This window comes from Cyprinus carpio, chromosome A14 (genome assembly GCF_018340385.1).
Source record: "Cyprinus carpio isolate SPL01 chromosome A14, ASM1834038v1, whole genome shotgun sequence".
NCBI lineage: Eukaryota > Metazoa > Chordata > Actinopteri > Cypriniformes > Cyprinidae > Cyprinus > Cyprinus carpio.
Window position 1 is genome coordinate 12,528,171 of NC_056585.1, and position 19,828 is coordinate 12,547,998.

General features: G+C 36.1%; 1 pseudogene; it reads right to left on the bottom strand.

The window, feature by feature from the left end:
• Positions 1 to 17,614, bottom strand: part of LOC109105232 — a 62,780-nt pseudogene extending 45,166 nt beyond the window's left edge.
• Positions 17,615 to 19,828: the final 2,214 nt, after the last annotated feature.

Here is a 19,828-nt window from a genome sequence, read left to right on the forward strand (position 1 = left end):
TATTTGGTTTAAAGTGGGCAGTAAGTTACGGTTCATGCGGACTTTAAATAAACATGCATCTGGAATGTGGAAACATGATACAGCTTACAGCACCTCTTGTGGACGTATCATTGAAAAAAAGTGGTGCAAAATGTACCCTAAGGAATGTATTTCAAGTTTTGCAGCATAGTTCTAATAAGCATAGGTTACAAGCTACTTACAACAGTTCTAAAAGTTGATCTTAAAATTACAAAAAAAATTACACAACAATAAAAATTCTGCTTTGCCAAACACACACATACACACACATACTTGCATTTGTGGTTTATGGAGACTCTCCATAGGCATAATGGTTTTTATACTGTACAAACTGTATTTCTATCGCCCTACACCTAAACCTACCCTTCACAGAAAACTACTGGCAATTTTTGAATTGAAAAAAAAAAACATCATTTTGTATGTTTTTTTTAAGCCTTTTGTTTTATGTTCTACTACATTGCAGTACCCAAGTCATTTTACACATTTGTGTCCTCATAAACCATATATACCAGTACACACACACACACACACACACACACACACACACACACACACACAAAAAAAAAGATAATGGAGAGTGGAGATTTGTACTTTGTGCAGTTTGATGTTAGATTTAATGATGGATTATAGTAAATGGGCTCATAAGTTCAAAGCGAGAGCCTGGGGGTCTTCAGTGCTTCTTTAGTGCTTAAAGTGGCGATTGTATTCTGAGCTTGCAGAGGCTGGTGTGTTGTATTAATAGCTTTCTAATGTAGGGGTGGTTTATTCAGAGCTGAGCAGGAGGAGAGATGCTCTGAGACACCAGGATGCTTTAATTGTAATTTCTGTGGGGTTTTTATTCACTCATTCTCCTGTTTTACAAACCCAAGCTGATAAAATACTGAGTGATCAACCGACGACAACAGCAATCAAACAAACAAGAAGAAATTAAGACTACTCATCTTAAAAACAATGTCACTCTCTCTTTCTGTTTGTTCATGTCACGTCTCTAAAATTGCCCTAATTATACAATGTCATACGCTCGTCTGGGAGCCAACCCAACGAGCACAGAAGAAAGAAAAAAAATAAAATCCATTGATATTCATCTCTGACTATAGATTGTGCATGCCATTTCTGCACAGAATCGACAGACTGCTGGGAAAGTATAAAAAAAAAACATATAAAAACATTGAAGTTTTATTCAAATCTAGATGTTTTCGTCTAGTTGCAGTGGTGTTGCTATGCAGTTGCTAAGGTGTTGAAAGTCGTTTCTAGTCCATTGCTATGTGATTTCTAGATGGTTGCTATAGGGCTGAGCGATTAATGAAAAAAAAAAAAAAAAAACTAAAATTATTAAAGGTGGGGTATGCATTTTTTCAAAAAACGCCTTAGAAAACTGAGTCGGGCCGAGTACCAAAATAAACTTGTAGTCAATCAGCAGTAAGGGGCATGTCGACTCATGATGGGGATGAGAGAGCACTCATTGCAAAGGACGGACATAAGCCGAGCCGAGCGATGAAAGAAAGATAGAGATGGTGGATAAAAAACAAAAGAGGAAAACATCTGCAGAACAAAAGGAAGCTTACGATAAGGCAAGAAGTAGGCCCCGTGTAAATTTCGGATCAGCTTTCCAGCGCTGGAGAGAACTCAAGGAGCGTGAAGGCCTGCGATTGGACACCGAGGTTGCTTTGTTTCACAAAACTAATATATGCTGGCTTTTTGCTTGAATATGCTTGTGTGTCATGTTCACTTCTTTGTTCATCTGCAGTCATATTATCGTTCCCTTCAGCTATGATAAAGACACATTTATTTCCACACCCAATAAGCCTGGAGCATCTAAACCTCCTCCACTGTCAGCTCCCAAAGTGTGTCCGAAAAGTAAGATAATATGTTTAATACGGCAAATAATAATACAGTATATTTGGCCATAATCATTGCCTGGGTTGTGTACGTACAGTTGGTGTGGAGCGGAGCTATCAAAATAGGGGCGAGACCCTTTTGGGGTAGGGGCGTGGTTTGTTTTTTTGGTGATTTGAAATATCAACATTGGCTACCAGAAATCATTTATCACATGTTTCATGTTCTTTTACACACAAGCAGCTCATTATCTGATGCTTTCAGTGTCTCAAAATATCACCTTTTTATCAGATTTGAAATAAAAACTTTTTAAACCTGTTGCCAACAAAGAAGAAGCTTTAAAGGACTTGCACTTTTTCCCACCAAAACAAAAGCTCAGTGGCTTGAAACTGAAATTAAGACACGTAAAATAATATTATTATTACTATTATTTTATACTTATAGTTACTAATATTAATAAATATGAATATTTATACATAAAATACATTTTTGTTTAGATGAAAAATGGTATTATTACAATAGTATATATTTATATTTTTATATTTTTTCTTTTCTTTATATTTAATAATAATATCACTCTTTAATTTTTATTATAGCTCTTTAATAAAAGGGTCACAATCACAATTTTTATCAGAAGAATCACAATTAAAAAAAAATTCAACAAATCCTGCAGAACAATGTTGCTTACTGACTCAAAAGTGTTTACCCTTAAATCTCTTAAGATATTCTGTCCTTGGGTTCATCCTTCAATGGAAGTCTATGAGATTTTTTTTTAGAAACCTAAATATGCAACAGTAATGATAATGCAAGTCTAGTAATGACACTAATAATTAAGACTATAATCTTCAAAACAATGGCTGTCTCACGCTCTACAATTGCCCTAATTACTCAATGCCACACAAGCGTCTGGGCACCATCCCAACAAGGATAAAAAGAAATGAAAAAAAAAAAAAAAAGATTTGAGAAATTCCACTAAATGACAGAGACGAAAGACTGCTATGAAGGCATAAAAAAACCCTTACTGTTTTAAGTAGCTTCTATAAACCACAGCTTCTATTGCGCATGGCTATCAGGTGCCATTATTCTGCGGGGTTAGACAGTTGTGTTGTTAGTGGTCTGTTTGTCTGAGTGAATGTAAACTGGCTCAGCCGGGTCTCAGAGGGACGGGTTGAGAGACTGTCTGAAATGAGACTGGGGAAGGTTTATAAAGAAGTGCTCTTATACACATGGCATAATTCACATATGCAGCAGAGCAATGCATAACGTCTGAGGGAATGCCCTCTCTGTTTAACTTCACCTCTTTCTCTTCTTCCTTCAGGTTTCCATTCATCCTGTGAGACCAAAGCGCTTCCAAAGCCTTGTGAACTGCCTTGCTGTTTATTATCTACATAGGCACTGGCTTTTTAAGACTGCATCATAATTGAAAGGGAAGCTGACTGAATGATTTGGAAGGTTCTAACAGAGTCATCACCTCACAACCGTGTACACACACACACACACACACACACACACACACACACACACACACACACACACACACACACACACACACACACACACACACACACACAGTCCCCATATCATTTTTAATGATAACTTGTTTAAAATGTGAGATATAAATATAGAGAACACTGTCACAACGTGATGCACCCACATTGCTATCAATAAAATTCTAGAAGCTAGTTTTTGCACTTGGCCCTAATCCTTCCACTACACAATTCTTGTAGAAAATCTTGTCACACAATACTTTAAAATCAAATAATCTGATATTTTCTGATCTCAGTCAAGAAGACCATTATTTATAGCCTACATACTCTTTGCCCCTTGCTTCACTCTTCTTCTCTCCACATTTAATCATTTTGTCTAAACACAAGCATCAATGTACAATTAATCTACAGTGGCAAACTCAATCAACCAGCCTTAAGATTGCTGATGTGGGTGTAACTCATGTAACCTCTAGTTTGTGATGTGGATCTGTAATTTTTCTTGTGACAGCATTTTAGAAATAGCCCAAATGTGTGGGAAAAATGAAACCCTGGCAACACTGACTGCTCACAAGGTTTTTTAACAGAGCTTAAATTTGTGAACTAGCTAGATCACAGTGAATGATTCAGGCTGATTCATTTTGCAATGCTCTCTATCACATGCTACCAACTGCTTTTCAATCTTCATCAACTTAGAATCAGAAAGAGCAATAATTTTGATTCAACATCTCTAATGTAAGAAAACACTTGCATGGCAATTACAACACCATGAATTCACCTTGAACTAAATCAATAGCCTCTTGAGGACAAAATGATTATCTAAGTCTGGTTTATGCTTCTTCTAAATGTTCCATTTATTAGGTCATTATATCCTCATTCCAACAGTGTTAAACTCCCTACACTATGAGAGATGCTCTTTGATTCACTCACAAAAGTTAATCAGCCCTAAACATTAACGGTATAACAACAAATTCAGATTTACTGACACATTCTGCCATCCTGAGATTGACTGACTGCCATATTGGATTGAGGAACACGGAGGTTTGTGGGAGTCTGGCCTCAGGAATGATGAGTATATCGACCTCTCAGGCTGTTTTCCCCTGGGTCTGGTGCTGTGAACGGATGGCCGTGACGAAGGATGACAAAAAAGCTTTTACATAAACAAACACGTGATTCACCGGATTAACTGTTATGCATACCAGACACAAAAAACAAGTGCTTTAAAAGATGAGAAACATCAATGGATCAATTTGAAAAGAGACATTATAACATTATTCTTATATTAAAATATTCAGTAATTATTATCATTAAAATCAAAAGTTAATATTATTTAATTACCAGTGTTATTTTTGTATCATTTAGATACTAAGTTTTTTATATAATGTTTTATATATTTGATATATTATTAATATAATGTATGTTTTATATTATTTAGTAATTTTATATTATACAAATGAATAATAATTATAACAATTTAATATTATGTAAATTATTGTATAAATTATATATATATATATATATATATATATATATATATATATATATATATATATATATATATATGAGATATATAATTTGTATTCATTTTTATTTCAGTTTATGTTATGTTGAAATACGTTTTTTAATATTTTATTTCAGTTTGTTTATTTTATTTAAAATGACAGAAATGTTTCTTTATGATTTCAGTTAACATTTAGTTGAACTATAAGAATTATTAATATTTTTTATTAGTTTTTATTTTTTTCTGTTTTCAATTTCATTTTTGTGAAAGTTTTTAGTAATTTTTTTTTTTTTTTTTCATTTTTATTAGTTCTGTTTTTTATATGTCTGCATAATTATTATTATTTTTTTTTTTCAGTTTCAGTTTTAGTTATTTTAGTACATCAAATTAAACTAAGAAAAATGAGAAATGTCACCATGGCAACAAGCTAAAAAATAGGTTTATGTTTTTTTATTTTATTTTTTTTATTTCAATTTATTTCAGTTTGTTTTAATTTCAAAGTGAAACATTTTTTTATGGTTTTAGTTTTAACTTACACTGGAGCTAACATGAACTACATGTATATATTTTATTTATGTAATATTAAAAAAATATTAATAAATGTTTTTTTTTGGCAGATGAATCATAAAATCATTCAGATTTACTTACGAATCATTTAGACTAATTTACAAAATCTGCTCAACTGAATTACTGACATGAATTGACTCAAAAACAAACAAATCAAACACCACTATTACTCCAAGAGCACTAAGGTGGAGACAGATGGTACCAAAATGTACACATGTCTGAGGAACCCTGAGGTTTGCAAAACATGTGACTAGTTACATTAATTCTTCTGAACAAGTCATTGATGTGATTATTGATTTTTTGATGAAATGTTGACAGGATGCTGGTAGAAACCTACAAACAAATCTTTGACCGTGAATGAATGACCTCTAGCATCAAGTGTTATCACACTAATGCCGCAAGACGGTTCACTCGGTTAACATGAACAAACAACCCAGACCCAGCCCTTGACCTCAGGATTAATGAGCCGGTCTGACCGGATCTGGGGTCAAAGGTCATGGGTTAAAACTGAGCCGCATCTGAGAGGACCGGAAGAGAATTGAGATTCAACACGTGTCAAGTGAAAACAGCTCATTCAGCCATGCCGTTAAAAACGGTTCAAAGGATGTAAAGAGATGAAAAGATTCAGCCTTCCTCTCTCATGAAAATATGCACCTTGTCTTTGAACGCCTGAAATGGAATTACTTATTCATTCTGCTTTGTCTTTTCAAGCTCTCATATCATCACCAAAGTCTCAGTGGTAGGTAAGTTTTATACCAGCTGGTTCTTTAATATGTAAAGACCAGCTTGAACCTCCTTTGAGTTCTAAACACGAAACCAAGAAAGCCCTTACCTGCCTAGAAGATTGTTTTTTTGCTCAGATGTTTTCCTAGCTTAAGTAATGTATAGCCTTTCTGCAGCTATGTTTCATTTGAGTATCAATTTAATTTAGGTACAATATATTTCTTGTAATTAAATTTAAATGACTATATATTCAAATAGAAAACAAATCGTTGGAGGAGGGACTGTCCAGCTGTTCAGGTTTTATGATCACGCCACCACATTTTTCACATTTTAGCATTGGTGTCTCTCATTAAAGTTTTTAGCATGCAACTCTTTTGTGGATGCTGGCTTTGTAAAGCTCTCTGTGGTCATTATAAGAAGAAGATATTAAGGCTTGATGTCACTTTGCTGCAGTAGTTCTGTGTTGTTTGGACACAATCCTTCTTAGTGTTTGATGGTCCCTATAAGGGATGTGCATCTCGACTCAGACCGATACGATACACATCTCAATGCATAGCAACAATATGATACATGAAAGATACATATGAAGCAGCTACCGATGCGATGCGATATGATTCACCCCTGTTTCGATGCAGTGCGATCCGATTCGATACAACACAATGCGATTTGATGCAATACGGTGCAATGGAGAAAATATGATCACTTTTAATGCCTTGAGGCCTTTTTCATAAAACAAGTTTACCAAATAAGCCAGCATTATTTCTGTTAGTCTGACTCATTGTCAAATGATTTGGTTCCATAAAGCAAATTTAACATAGGCCTAGATCAAGCTTAACAAATCAAATTCATGTCCCTGTCGCATTTTCTTGGTTAAACATTACTTACACTACCATAATTTTCTATTTAATTGTTAACTTTTAAATATTTTTGAATTTTTTTAATCATTAGTCATCAAAGTTCGGAAAATATTGGTCACAGACACATTTAACTTAAATTTCACCAAGCTGATTACTCACTAAAAATTCCCACAGATCATGTTTTCAGGCCATTTCAGGTCTTATTTTAGCATAACAAATGGTTATATATAAGTGTGTGAGTTGTTTACTTACTTTTTAAATTAGTCTTCCCATTAAAGCCATTATATTGTTTATTCAGACTGATTTACGGAAAATACACAAACACAAGAGGCGGGATTTATTGCATGAACCAATCCAAGCAAATCATACCAGTCATATCCAATCATATCACAATGGGGGCACTCTCAAATGACTTTTCCCATTAATTCTCAATTACCCTCACCAAACCCACTGCACACTTTAGGGGGGTCTGTTAAAACTCAATGGGCTCAGATTAGGCGAAATGAAGATTTCCACTGTAATTTTACCTGCTGGTGTCACTGTTGGCCATTCTATTTGCCGCAGGAGTTTCACTCGTACATTCTCTTGAGTTTTTACAGTTCTCCGCAAACGCATGTGAGCTCAGCTTTACAGAAACTAGCTGATCAAATCAAATCACAGACACAGAACAACAACACCCAGACTCTGTTATAATCATTCTTGGGGACTTTAATAAAGCAAATCTTTCCCATGAACTGCCAAAATACAGTCAGCATGTTACATGTTCCACCAGAGACGGTAATATATTGGATCACTGTTACACCACAATAAAGGATGCATATCGCTCTGTCCCATGGGCAGCTTTGGGGCTCTCTGTTCACTACTGTTTAGTTCATCTTATAACGACCTACAGGTAGAAACTGAAATCAGCTAAACCTGTATTAAGGACTGTAAAAAGATGGACTAATGAAGCAGAGCGTGATTTACAAGCTTGTTTTGACCTCACTGATTGGAGTGTTTTTGAAGCTGCTGCCACCGATCTGGACGAGCTCACAGAGACGGTAACATCTTATATCAGTTTCTGTGAAGACATGTGCATTCCTGCTGGAAAGCTAAAGTACCAGTTCTTTTCCAGTGATCCTGCTTCAGTGTGGAAAGATCTGAAAGACATCACCAATGACAAGAAACCATCCCCCAGCACAACTGACAGACGATCTGAATGAGTTTTATTGCAGGTTTGAAAACCTCCTGCAACCCCCCCTCCCCCCTCCAGCACTCCAGATCAGTGAAGAAGACTTGTGTCAGGTCTTCAGAAAGAACAAGAGAAGAAAGGCACCAGGCCCAGACAGTGTGACACCAGCATGTCTGAAAACCTGTGCTGACCAGCAGGCCCCCATCTTCACACAGAGCTTCAAAAGATCACTGGAGCTGTGCAAAGTCCCCTCATGCTTCAAATGCTCCACCATTATCCCCGTTCCAAAGAAACCCAAAATTACTGAACTTAATGACTACAGACTTGTGGCTGTAGCGTTTGTGGCCATGAAATAATTTAAAATAATGGTTTTGGCTTATCTGAAGGACATCACTGGACCCTTACTGGACCCCTTGCAGTTTACCTACAGAGCAAACAGGTCTGTGGATGATACAGTCAACATGGGACTGCATTACATCCTGCAAAATCTAGATAGACCAGGGACGTATGTGAGGATCCTGTTTGTGGACTTCAGCACAGCTTTGACCACTTTAATCCCAAACCTCCTCCTGCCTAAATTAAGTGGGGAGAGAACGCAGCCCTGAGGAGCTCCAGTGCTGATCATACGGGTGCTGAATGAGAATTTTCTCAGCCTCACTAGCTGTTGCCCGTCTGTCAGGAAGCTGGTGACCCACTGACCCGTATGATCAGCACTGGAGCTCCTCAGGGCTGCATTCTCTCCCCACTGCTCTTCTCCTTCTACACAAATACTGCTCATTTAAAGACCCCTTTGTCAAGCTCCTGAAGTTTGCAGATGACACCACACCACACTCATCGGCCTCATTCAGGACAGTGATGAGTCTGCATACAGACAGGAGGTTAAAGAGCTGGCTGTCTGGTGCAGTCTTAATAACCTGGGGCTTAACACATTTAAAAAATTGTGGAGATGATCGTGGACTTCAGAAGGAACACCCCTGCTCTCCCCCCACTAACCATCATGAATAGCACTGTAATGACAGTGGAGATATTCAGGTTCCTGGGCACCACTATCTCTCAGGACCTGAAGTGGAACAATCAGACTGAGTCCATTGTTAAAAAGGCCCAGCAGAGGCAGTACTTCCTTTATCAGCTGAGGAAGTTCAACATGCCACAGGAGCTGCTGAAACAGTTCTACTCCGCCATCATTGAATCCGTCCTCTGCACTTCAGTAACTGTCTGGTTCAGCTCAGCTACCAAATCTGACCTCAGAAGACTACAGAGGGTAGCCCGGACTGCTGAGAGAATCATCGGTACAACCCTCCCTTCTATTCAAGAACTGTACTTATCCAGAGTGAGCAAAAGGGCTAGCAAAATCACTCTGGACCCCTTACATCCAGCACACTTCCTTTGAACTGTTGCCATCTGGTCGACGCTACCGAGCACTGCACACCAGAACCGCCAGGTACGGGAACAGTTTCTTCCCTCAGGCAATCCATCTCATGAACACTTAACAATAATCGTGGAACACACAACACTAGTATACATTATCTATCATTATTTATTTAACACACATATATATTGTGTTTTTGCTTTTTTGTACATTGCCAATTTTGTCTATTTTTATATTATTCTTTATGTGGAGCTTCTGTCACTAAACCAAATTCCTTGTATGTGTAACCATACCTGTCAATGAAGCTCAATCTGATATAATTTAAAAATATATATATATATATTTATTTTTTATTTAGCACTGTCCAGAAGTTACAGAAGATATTTAAATTTTTCCAAAAAAAAAAAAGTTTTTTTTTGCAGGTCACAAATTTATGGTTTTATTAGTTGAATGTTTTTTTTTTTTTTTTTTTTTTTTTTGTGAAGTGAATCAAATTAATCAAACGATTCAAACTAACCAAATTATTCAAATGAACCAAGCTACTGAGATGAATCAGAATCCCTACTATTAGTAACATGATCTGTTCAAGAAGGTAAAAAGTAGCCCAGATCATTTGGTCTTGGAAGAATTTGATGAGAACTGTCTGAGTCCATGAGATCTGACTTTTGATTGCAGGCCAAATGTTGTTTGAGATGTTGTAATCTCTACTAAATCCCCAGAGTAGACAAAAGTGAGAGAGGAGGAGTTTCTCAGGAAAAAGAAAAAGTTCAGGAAAGTCACCATTTAATTTAATTGATGTCTAGGAGACATTAAAGAGATTTTCATTTGTGATTTTCTTTTCTATGATACTGCTGTGAGCTCAGTCCTTCTATGCCTATTAAGGGATGAATGACTACAGCGGCAGACAAATCCATAAGGTTCAGTGAAATCCTGTATATCGTTATGGCCTTTGTTAGCTAAACTAATCCGCTAATGGAAAAATGTCAGTGACACTTAAGTAGTGACAAAACATTTGAAAAATGCTTTCTTTTATGCCAGTCAGTAGAGAGCTGCTTTATAATAGCATTGTGTACATGACCACACAAATCAATAAAAACAAGTACCCAGTATCTCTCTTTAATCTGGGCTAATGTACTTCTGTTGTCACCATAAGCACTATAATGTGTTCCTGCCTTCATCATCATAACATCAGACACAAACCACACTGATAAAACCACTAGAGATAAATGCACTTAAGGTTCATTGTCAGGGCTTTGTTCAAATCCATTATGCTACAGATGTAGTGATGCTTAAGGAAAGATAAACTCGATTCTAGAGAAGAGCAGAGATGCTTCAGCATTCATATCTGCTCTGTGGCATCTGTGGTATCCTTTATCTTTAACTGGATATCAAAAGCAACCCATTTATTTCAGACACTACTAACTCACCTCCCAGTCCGGGTCTCAGCCGGTTGTCGTAGCCATCCAGCAGCCGGTCCAGGATACGTGTGAACAGGGTGATGTTATTTTTGAAGGCATCTGTTGTGGCATCTGCAGACACTGACCTACACAACAAAGTCAAAAGAGTGTGTGTATGTGTGTGAACTTAACAGTCTCATAAACAGCATATAAAGACTTCAGAGACTTCAAAAATGAGGGCGGAGAAACTACAGACTAAGTGAAATGAGGAATTACTGATCTTCACAATGTTCTTGGTGTCTTTTAGCACTTAAATGATCTTAGTTTCATTAGCTGCAAGTTACAGCTCTCATCTAAGATGTTCTGAGAATTATTGCACTGGATTCCAATTAAATTTAAATCTTTTAAACTTTGAGACTCATTTTAGCTGTCAGACTTGGGGAAGCTACTGTACTTTGAAGACAGCACTACAGTCAAACTAGTCTTTAAAAAGTAGTAAGCTGCAATGCAGGTTTGTAAAAATCACTACAGTTAAGTTATAACTACTACAATTAATACAATAACTACAATAAAGTTTTTACATGTTTTAGATAATAATCTGATTGCATCGTTTAGAAAATTAATTAGAAAGTATTTTTTCTGACATAAAAACCATGAGGATCTCAGTTCATGTGCATGCAACCTATTTACACATATAGTAAATTTACACTAAACACAGCTAATAAAACACTGAACGAAAGTCATAATGATTAGTTAATTGATAAAACTGTTTAAATGAATAAAATGGTTTAAAATTAATCAAATGACTAAATTAATGAATACAATGGCATGCAGGCAATTTTATGACTTTTATAAGTATGATTTTATGTAAGTAATGATATTTGAAACACTACATAATGTAACAAGAATCATAAGCATAATGAATACATACAGTACATACAGTACATACAACATGAAGAAAATTTTATAACTTTTTTAAGTAATGATTTTTAACCACTTTGTTATAAAACACTGAATCCAAAAGCATAATTCTAAACAACAGAATTTAATAGAATAGGTATTTTACAAAATAAAATAATAATAAAAAAATAAAAAGATAAAGTGAAAGTGACGTGACATACAGCCAAGTATGGTGACCCATACTTGGAATTCGTGCTCTGCTTTTTAACCCATCCAAAGTGCACACACACATGGATTGCGAGTCCGACTCTCTAACCATTAGGCCACGACTTCCCCATAAATAAAATGAATGAATGAATGGCATACAGGCAATTTAATTTCTTTTGTAAGTGATGATTTTTAAGCAATTCATTATACACTGAATCAGAAGCATTATGTTAAAAACAACAGCGTTTTTCAAAATCTTTATTTTACAAATAAAATAATTTTAAACCAACAAACACATACATACACACACACAAACATAAAATGACATGCAGGCAATTTTATGACTTTTGTCATTCATGACTATTTTTAAAGCATTAAGCTGAACAGTCCACTCTAAATGAATCGTTTTGCTGAAATAAACAGGATTTTCTCAATGCTTGAGAGAGACAGAACTATTCTAGGAGTGTGCTTTGATTACTGCCTTAGTTTGCTTGTGCGCAATACAATGAAACACGAAAACAGCAAGCATTTTGACAGACTACATTGCTACTTTTTGGAAAAATTTCTCCTTTTTGGATATGTTAGTGTTGCTAACGTCCCAACACTGCTGTGATGTGATAAGAGTGGTCTTTCACTCTATTCCACATGTTCTACTTACAGTAAAGTTTATGTGAAACGCTGCTGAGGAATATAATTAACACTTAAGCATAATTGGTTTAATTAGCATAAGCAATCATGCATGCATTATGAGCGTCAACTTGATCTGTTTGCTAGCTGACTGTTAAAGCCTATGTGCTGACTATTGAGAAAACATAGCTTTTTCTTCAAAAGCTATTTTCTAAGAATACATTTTTGGTCAAACTGCATGCATGAATGCAACAAGCTAAATAACAATGTAAAGAAAATTTCAATTAGACTGCTTTGCATCTGCATTTGATGAATAATATCCCATATTTGTTTGTTACAAATTTTAGGGTGCTAATTCCAAAAATAGTGCCTGTTTTGCTCGAGCATGTTGCATTTCCTTACAAAACATAGTGAATTTTGTAGCATTTTTGCTTTCAATAACTATTTGTAGGGTGAAGAAGTCCTGTATTATCCCAGAATCACCAGAAAACTGCCACAAAGACATGTTTTCCAACTATTTGCTCAATTCTCAGGCAAATGCCATGTGTATGAATGATTCTGAAGACATTATTTTATTCCTAATCCTGATTTAGAGGTTAGAATTATGACCAGCGACAGAAGAAACGCAAACGTGACCCAGGCATCTTTACTGCATCTAAACAGTGACAGAAAATACAAATTTACAGAAAGTATTGATAAAATGCTTACAAAATCGAAATAAATTGACTATTTAATGCAGTATGTATTTTATGCTTTACAGTATATATCATCTTTAGTTTAGAATAGGGCTGTAGTACTCGAGTATGGTCTCTGACTCAAGTCCAGACTCTAGACATTTTTCTATCATTTTGGACTTGTCTCGGACTCGTGGGGGTTTGCACTCGGACTTGTCTCGGACTTGGTCATTGGACTTGCCAAATGTTCTCGTTGGTCTCAACCGAGTCCAGCAATATACTTTTTTCTCTTTCAAAACAAAACCACATTTGCATGTCACACCTGAAAACGTGTGGAAAAATGTTTTCTCCTTTTTTCCAAAGCACACTGTAGCCTGTGCTCTATGCTTGCGCTCCAGTGGCGTCTGCCGTTGCTAAGCAACCATGACCTGCTCTCCATGAAGATGCAGAAGTTTCAGCAAAGGATAAATGGATTTCTAGCACTAAAAATCCCTTGCAGTAGCTCTGCTAATGATCAGCTGTTTCTCCATCTTGGTTTAGTTTTCAATTTTGTTACGGGAAAGGATGAAGCTGATTCGTTGATTCTTGTCACATGACCAGCGGTGCATTTGCTGCTTTCTGAAAAGTTTAGATGTTTCTAATTTAATTTTCTACCTGTTAGATTGTGTTTTATTAACGTCTACACCTAAATAGCCTTAAACTTACCCTTTACAATAATGAAATACTTATTACTGTTGTACAGTGTGACAAATTAGGATGTATTTATATGCGCATGCCCAGTAGCACCAAACGTATCCCTTCTAGCCTTAACCGTGCGCATGTGTCATATCCCGAGCTTTGCGTGTGTGCGCTGCGCCAAGGCATCAGTCATTTTAATTTTTGACCACAGACATGATGTCAGCAAACAACAGCATTATAAAGTAAATTAAATGTAAATAAAGTACATAAAAAATAATTTTATCCTACAGCTCCAAACTCGTTCCTAACGGGCCGGTGTCCTTTAGAGTTTAGCTCCAACCCTAATTAAACACACTTGAACCAGCTAATCAAGCTCTTACTAGACACACTAGAAACTTCCAGATAGTGTTAAGGCCAGTTGGAGCTAAACTCTGCAGGGCATTGGCCCTCCAGGATCTAGTTTAGGGACCCCTGTCCTACAAAGCTGTTACTTTGCACATGCTTTTTGATCATTACTAATAATAATATAAAATTATTTTCTTAGAATAGGAGATATGCTGTCTCTCGTATGTGGCCTTAAAGAGGATCTTTTTTTTCTCTCATTTGGACTTGGTCTTGACTTGGACTCAAAACTTTTGGACTTGGACTTGACTTGGACTCGAACTTCTTTCTTGATTCTGTCTCGACTAGTCCTGGTCTTGGACTTTTCTTGGACTCGACAAAGCTGGACTTGACTACAGCTCTAGTTTAGAAACATGCTAACATCAAACTCTATTGGAATCAGCCATGCCTCGTGAGTTGAGCTGTTGGGCTAATGAAGTTGTTGCCTACGTAGAGCATTCCAAATCAGTCACTTACTGCAGGATGCTGCAGTGCAAGGCAGCTGTCTATGTAGGCAGCAGTGAGGCAGCTGACTAGGTTTTGGAACAAAGCCATAGTATATAAACGGACATGACTGAGCAAGTTCTTCTGAACATGATTTACATCCAAAATGCTCCAAAGTCGTTCAGCTGGCAAATCAGCATATGAATAATTCTGCGCTCTGCCATGGGGTAATACTTCATTAAAGAACAATTTTGTAGCTAATTCCTACATAAGCCTCCCATAAATTGAGAGTATTTTATAGCTAATTATGCATCTTTGAAGCCGGTCATTCTGTTACCATCTGGGTGAGCATAAAGGAACCTGAAGGGATAGTATCGACCCATTTAGAGTAATAGAATGCACTCTGTTTTTACGGTTCCTCTACAGTTGGAGGACACAAACAGATGGATTGGGTTGCTTATCACATGCATTATCTAGATTTATCTGATATTGGTTTTTATTGATTGGTAAGGCATGGTGTGACCATGTTCACTCCCGGGAGAGGGTCTAAGTCGATGATTTAATATAAATAAAGAGAAAACAGGCCATCATATTAAGTTAAAACTAAATAGGCAGTAAACCTGAGCTGAGTTACAGAGCAGTCAAAGTAATTATAATCCATGTGGTCACTATTTAACCAAGGGTTTGTAAAAACATCAAGGTTGACCCTCTTAATTATTGTTTCATCAGGATCAAAACAAGCTAAATTTCAACCAAAACACTCACTGGGCACTCCAAAACACACACACATGCAAATTGCTGTTATGCACTTAAAGTAAGGTACTACAGGTGTAATAAACCACTTTGGTTAAATTTTATGATTTGCACTTTCCACAATACTTTGCGATTAACAAACTGTCTAAAAACACAGAATACTAGCCATTAGAATATACAAACATATTAATTTCAATGATCTTGTGTCACCTTTTATCTCAAAACATTTGCATCAGTATCTATGAAAAGCCGTTTTCTTGCTAAACTTAACTATAGTATTTCAAATTTTATAATATTTAGAGACCCCTTATTTGAAATTGCATTTTTCACTGTTATGAAAAGGCCTATGAGATGAGGGTTTAGAAATTCATGAAGAGTCTATTAAGTGTTCACAAATTAAATGTAATATTAAATATTCTGAAATTACGCTTTTTTATTGCAAAATACTATTTTCCCTTGACAAAAGACAAAACACGTTCATATACATTTATATATGCAAATATATACATTTATTTATTTTTTATCAAATATTTTGCTAAATAAACATCCTTTTGACAAATCGATATGACAATTACAAACCACTGAGGTCTCAATTAAAAAAATAGGCTAAGTGACATTTTCTGTATGTCTTTTGATGTAATGTACAAATATTTAATAGGATTATGCATAATTAGAATTTTAAACGCATGATTGGGTACATGCTTTTAGTTTTAATAATAATAATAAAAAAAAAAAAAAAAGCTATGCACCTGTAGTACCTCCCCTGAATGAGAAAGCGCTCCTCATGGTTCCACGCTGCTCTGCACCACCTAGAGGACTCATCACTGATCATGTACAAAAACCAATGATTTCACGAAACCTCTCAAAGAAAAACAAATACTAATCTAATTTGCATGAATTAAACTTGCATTAATTATTCCTATTCAAATAAACATTAAGCCAGTCTTTGTCAGTCTTTGTCAGCAGAGCGATTTCTTTTGGTGACCACCGGAGTCGTGCGCGTAAAAGTCTCCAGTTACGCACGAAGACGAGAGGTTTCCAGTCAATACCAGTATCCTCAAATTAAGGTTATAGCAATTATTTTTTTATGTATTACATCCTCAAGCCAATTTAAAAACCAGAGTCAAGACTGTCAGTCCTACCTTGTGTGCCAAAACAGCGTCAACACGAAGATGAGAAGATAAAACGCGAACCTCTCCCTCATTTCTGCCACTCAAACCTGTGTAGAAGAAGACAGTTCCTCAAATCAGGTGAAGAAACCGAGGTTTGTTTTAGTAAAATACTGCCAATCACACACTATGATGAGGGTCCGTGCGATCCACCTGCTGATCTTAGATGATGGATCCCAGACATTTCATTAATATTAACAGCGTGCAACAATTCATGATATGAATATCAATATCCCTTACTAACATTTCAAATCATGAGATGAGAAAACCATGACCAAGTGACCACAGCTCGCGCTGTGATGATGATTTCCACATAAATGGCAACATATGGCCGAGTATCATTTACACACATGGCCAGAAGCACAATATCCACAACGATGCTGTACTTTATAGATAGGACACCCACCTGTGCTCCACCAGGTCCGCTTTGTCCTTATGGATAAAGGCTGACAAATAACAACCGGAATGTGAAAGTTTATTCCCAGCCGATGAAACCGGATCACGAATGTTATTCAAGAGCGCGCACGTGGATCAGGAACGAGCATTAATTAATTCCCACAATAATTCACTATAAAATCAAATGCATATGAGCATCACTGAGGGTCTCTGATCCTCACCCGCGTCTCTCTCTCTCGCTCTCTCTCTAACTAACGCACCTACGCGCCTTGACGCGCCGTGATTTCAGATCTTCTTTAATGAATCTCATACTGCTCACTATTTATTATTTTTTTCTCCTGAAAGAAAGAAAGGTGGTATAAGTACAAAGAAAGAGACAGATAGAGAACTGGGTCCTAAAGACAGTTATATTAGGGCGCTGATCGCACGCACGCTCTCTCCTGTACATACACATCACATAATGACACATTGTGTGATGGTGTACATTTATTTGCAGTATTACGTTTTTTTTTTTTTTTTTTTTTTTTAATTTATTATTAGTATAGATTAGAATAAAATAAAAAAAATAAAAATACTCACCGTCATGTTGTTCCAAATCTTTCACCTTTTTTTTTTTTTTTTTTTGTCTTAGGAGCACAGATGACATTTTAAAATTGATTTCCATTTATCATCAAATTGCACCATTATTCTAGGTAAAAAGTGCTCATAAAACACAGTGGAATAGTTCATCACAAACTGAAAATTTTCTGAAAACGTACTCACTCTCATGCAGGCCATTCAAGATGTAGATGAGTCTGCTTTTCCATCAGAACAGATTTTGAGAAATGTAGCATTACACTTGCTTACCAATGGATCCTCTGCAGTGAATGAATGCCGTCAGAATGAGAGTCCAAACAGCTGATAAAACCATCAAAATAATCCACAAGAAATCCACACGACTCCAGTCTATCAATCATCTTGTGAACTGAAAAGCTGGGTGTTTGTAAGAAACAAATTCATCATTAGAGCAACTTCAAACCATCATTTCTGACCACAATACAAGTCCATAATACATAATATTGCTTTCTCCAGTTATGTCATCTGAATCAGGAGATTATTAGTTCAGATCAAGCACCATTTCCTCATTTAGATGTGAAAGGACAACAGGAGATGGACCTTTTCACTGGCAGAAGTAATATTATCCATTATGGACTGGCATTTTAGCCAGAAGTCACGTTTTAAAGTTATTTATTTATTTATTTTTACTTCTTTTTCTTGCTTGTGGATAATTGTGATGATTTTTATCAGCTGTTTGGACTCTCGTTCTGACAGCACCCGATCACTGCAGAGAATCCATTGGTAAGCAACTGAAGAAATTGCTGAATTTCTCCAAATATGAAGAAACAAACTCTACATCTTGTCAAGTTACACCGTCCACAGATTGTTCTCCTGTGGGCCACAAACAGAGTAATTGTGCAAGTGTCAACACTGCTTTTTAAATACAATGAAAATACATGGTGATCATTGGCTGTCAAGTTACGTTGCACTTTTCTTGATGTATTTAAATAAACAAACAAAATAACCAAAGGTATACAGTGTGAAACAAATCATCAATGTTAACAATGCTTGCCTCATGAACAATGATGCATCTGCATAGTTGCAGAAACTTTAATGCCCTGGGTATTGCAGCATTAACTGGAATGATAAACATCCTCACAGATGGATGAGTGGTTATTAAAACTGGTCACGTTCTGTGCTTGTCCAATCAACTGTTTAAACCTCATAAATATGCAAATAAGAATGATTACCCAGCTTTTACAAATGAAATCCTGAAAACTGATTAATTACTACATCAGGGTAAAATATTAACAATGGGAAACATAAAATAAGATGACCTAGATTTATTTTAATCAGGGTGAAAAGATTATAATATAATATATAGAAAATTTTTATCTAGATTATAATTCTAAATTCATCAGCACTACAGGATGTGGTTGGATTCTAAAGAAAAAAATGTCAAGTCACTGGCCATCTGTCTGTTAAACAGAGGTCTAAGATCAGGTATTTTAGTTATGCATTATTAATGCTGAATAAAATGATTTCCACATGAATCATCTTTCATCTGAGCACTTTCTCTCTGGAATATTTGATGTCCCCCTGTGATGTCAACAACAGGGGGTATCATAGTAAAAACAGTGCATATGTATGTGTTTGGGCACATGTTGAATAAGATAACCAAACACAAACTTTATCTTAATCTAGGAAATCTGCAATAAACAATGCTGTTCAATAATATTTTATGACCCTATCTGCCTCGTAATCTTTATTTATGCTGGGGTGGCATTCATACATAAATAATCCAACAGACACAATAAGATCCTGCAGTGCTAATATAAAAATAAGAGACAGCCAATAACTTTTCCCAGCATCGCATATATGGTCTTTAAAAATCAATCTCACTATCTGCCAGTCCAGATATTCACAAATTTAATTGCAAATGGCTGTATTGTGGACTAATTGTGTCTGTCTGCCAACAATAAACGGGCAAGTAACTTCTCTTAAAAGCATTTTATTTAGAAACCTGTATTAGCTATTGATCAGGTCCAGATGATGAATTTGTAATTGCTCCCATGTCCCCTCCAGATTATGCATAAATATTTAAAGCAAAAAGGCAGCCGTATCGGCCTGCGGCCCCAA